Source organism: Triticum urartu, chromosome 6 (genome assembly GCF_003073215.2).
Source record: "Triticum urartu cultivar G1812 chromosome 6, Tu2.1, whole genome shotgun sequence".
NCBI lineage: Eukaryota > Viridiplantae > Streptophyta > Magnoliopsida > Poales > Poaceae > Triticum > Triticum urartu.
In genome coordinates, this window is record NC_053027.1 from 383,002,070 (window position 1) to 383,006,123 (window position 4,054).

Below are 4,054 nucleotides of genomic sequence, written 5' to 3' on the forward strand. Positions count from 1 at the left end.
CCTCTTATATACCTAAGGGGTGAGGGCCGATTGAAAACACACAATCGAACAAACATCTACCACTTTACCTTTTGTCTTCTCCTTTGTTCTTCTTCTTTCTCGTTCTTCGTTCGTTTTCTTGTTGCAGGGCGGCGAACCTCGAGGCCCTAGGGGCGATTAGGTCGACCTAGGGCAGCCCATAGTCGCCACGCACCCTGACGGGATCCCTCCTAGGCGTGTAGGGTTTTGGGTCTACAAAAGCGTTCGCCGAATTGCTTGCGTACCACGCTTCTGGGCATCACCCCGGCGTCGAGGATACACGGTGACGTGTTCGTGTGCGAACACACTTTTTGGCGACTCCGTTGGGGACGAAGCTTTAAACAATTTTCAGCCCGTTCTTTTTATGAAGAGATCGTTATCTAGGGTGTGCAATCTACAAAGGTAATATGAATACCCAATTCTATACTTTAGATGCAAATAATTCATATGGTGTTACAGATCTTTCAATGAGTATACTCTATCGGTCAGCCCTAATTTTTTCAATCATGCATCTAATTACGTGCATAGGCCGATTCAAAGTAATTTACATACTTCAATTTCTTATGATACTAGTAACATGCACCATATGTACTCCAACTCTCATGCATCGGCAACCCCAGAAATCGTTATGCCAGTGAAGAACATGATGAGTTTGGTCAATCAAGTTGAAACACCTCTTGTAAGAACTACCAATAGCATGCGACAAAGTGTTTCGCCTTTTTATTCATCGGCAATTAATTTGCAATATAATAGTTCAACCATGCCGATGGATGGGAGAATTGGTCATGCTACTACTAGCTATTCGGCCGGTTACTCTCAACCGTCGTATGTTATACCTCATGTTAGTAATTATTCGGCACCGTATACAACTGTAGATGCTCATAATTCGGCTCCGCACCTTCACAGTCATAGCCGAATAAGTGAAAATTTTATAGGAGTGCACATGCCACCATCTAATATCGTAGCATATAATGCATCCTCTACGCAATTGCGTAATTTCGGCAACACCTTAATGCCGAAAGAATCTAAAAGTATTGTGGAGCAATCCCTTACATAATGGGAAGTGACTACATTAAAAATGGATATAACCGTAAATAATAAGATTGGTGCTCTTTGCCTTGAACAACATGATAAGGGGCTTGTTCCTGATTATAATGCAATAAAAGCTAGAGTTTTGCAAAAAGATGAATCTTTACTAATTGGTAAAATTGCGAGCAAAAATATGATTTTATAACAATGCATATGTCTTCACCTAGTACTACATCATATTATACACCCCCTACACAATTGCAAAGTTTCGGCAACACCCATGCGTCATTGCCGAAAGAATCTAAAAGCATTGGGGGCCAATCATATCCGGAGTGGGCTGAAATTGAGAAAAATCTTAAAGCCAATTTTGCCGCTTGCTGCCAGAAACAAATAGAAATAGAATTGTCTCAGATAAAAGAATCATTGCCAATTGGTAGTATCAATGAAAAGAAGGATGATTCGAAACATGAAAGTGCCTCGGTTGAAAAAGCCGAATCAAGTAGTATATATTCCGAATGCATCAAATGAAAAGAGGCAAGTAGTATTGAGAAAGGGCATGAAAAGCATGTCAAAACAACCATGCTTGATTTTTCTGAAGTTAATGGAACCTACTTCCTGCCCTATGAGTTTCGTGCCATAGAAATTGACAAGTCCCAAGGACAAGAAGAAGTAGCCAAACAAAGTTCGGCTAACATAGATTTTCAAAGCAATGATGCATGGAATCAAGAAAAATATGATGACAAGGCATTGGGGAGCCATCCAAAGACGGAGCAAGCTGTTCTTCAAGTCGCACCACCATCATGCTCTCCCAACATATTTGAAGATGTATGGCTTACAAGTAATTTACCTATTTTTAGATTTGGTCACAAACTTTATTGTTGATGCATCTATTAGACAAATCCTCATAGGTAATTTTGAAAGACCAATGAAGAAGGGTAATTTACTTGTTAGCAATAAAATTGTTATTGAGCATATCGGTCAACCCATTGCGTCATTTATAAAGACCGATAGTGACTTATTGTTGCAGCCAAGGCTTTCCTCATTGCTTTATCTAAAGTTCATACCTAATTGAATAGCTTTGCTTATTTGTTACTTGGCTGGCATTTGGTCTCAATTGAGACATGTATGCTCTAACTATTTTTGTTTCAGAAATTTAAAGCCAAGGTTTAATTCTGATGAGAAAGCCGATGCTATTATGACATCTTATCAAAAGACATCAGATATAGAGTGCAAAACACAGTGCATAGCCGAATGGGGGAGATTCCAAATATAAACCATTTGTTTTCTTACCTCCAAAGCCGTTCTCACACCAAGACCGGCTAAAAATAAGAAGTATACCTTCAATTCAAGCATGTGTGATCAAATATTTGATTTGTTGCTAAAAAATAATTACATAAGAATTCTGGATCACCATGTCGAGCCATCTATCCTAAGACGAATGTATTGTAGGTTGCATAATTCGTTCAAACATAATTTTGAGGATTGCAAATGTTTTGTCAAATAGTCAAATCAGCAATTGATAAAGGACGATTGAGATATGTTGAAACATCAAAGGATGACCAGTCTATTTTGATTGGTCCTGATGGAAAAAAGTTCTTGCATTGGTTTCTTCAAGCTGATTCATTAAATGATGAGAAGGTAAAAACATTGGATGATGGGATCAAGCTTTCAAGTAAAAAAGTTGTTCAAGAGCACAATGAAGATATTTTCGAAGGCGGGAATTCCATCAAGGTTTCACAGAAGACGCCAAGTACTGGGGGCAACAAGAAAATTCAGAGATTGGTGCAAGCACAACCAAAGAAAACAAAGGCTAACATAGGCACAAGGGTAAGAGATTGAAAATCACTTTCGCAGAGTTACTAGCTAAATATCAAAAAGCAGGTGAAGAAAAAAGTGCTTATCAAACAAGTAATGCAAAAGCATCAAGATCACCCCCTAGGCACAAATATGAGGATTAATATTGGCAAAGTGAGAATTTCAATGCAACATATTCATATCCTTGTTTTGGGTCGCCAATGCCAATGCTGTGGATGCCTCCCCATGCTCATGTAAATCCATATCCTTTGCGGGACATGTATGATACAAGCACACATTCTCCATCTTATTTTACACCATCGCACCAACATTGTGTAGCTCCAAGAAGGTCACTTTCGATGTCAAAACCGGCAGACCTTGGGGTAGGGGGTCCCGAGCTGTGGATCTAGGATCGATGGGTAATAAGGGACGACGAACACAGTGTTTACCCAGGTTCGGGCCCTCTCAAAGAGGTAAAACCATATGTCCTGCTTGATTGTATAACGTGGTTTACAGAGTAGATCTACCTCGAGATCAGTATGACCTAACCCTAGACTACGGGGGAGGAAGATAGCTCTGACCCTAATGACTACAACCCTCGGTTTATATAGACACCGATAGGGCTAGGGTTACTGAAGATAGATTACAATAAGGAATAAAAGAGATCCGACGCCTTGTTGACTTGGAGGGCACACCACGGATTCATAGATCTCCTATCACAGTAGGACTCCACTAGTCCGGCCCATGTATAATGGGCTGTCGCCCCGAGGACTGATGTCTACTTCGCAACTTTATCCTTGTAGACGTTGTTGGGCCTCCAAGTGCAGAGTATTGTAGGATAGTGGCAATTTTCCCTCAAGTGGATGACCTAAGGTTGATCAATCCGTGGGAGGCGTAGGATGAAGATGGTCTCTCTCAAACAACCCTGCAACCAAATAAAAAAAGAGAGTCTCTTGTGTCCCCAACACACCCAATACAATGGTAAATTGTATAGGTGCACTAGTTTGGCGAAGAGATGGTGATACAAGTGCAATATGGATGGTAGATATAGGCTTTTGTAATCTGAAAAATATAAAAATAGAAAGGTAAATAATAGCAAAAGTGAGCGAAAACGTTATTGCAATGCTTAGAAACAAGGCCTAGGGTTCATACTTTCACTAGTGCAAGTTCTCTCAACAATGATAACATAATTAGATCATATAACAATCCCTCA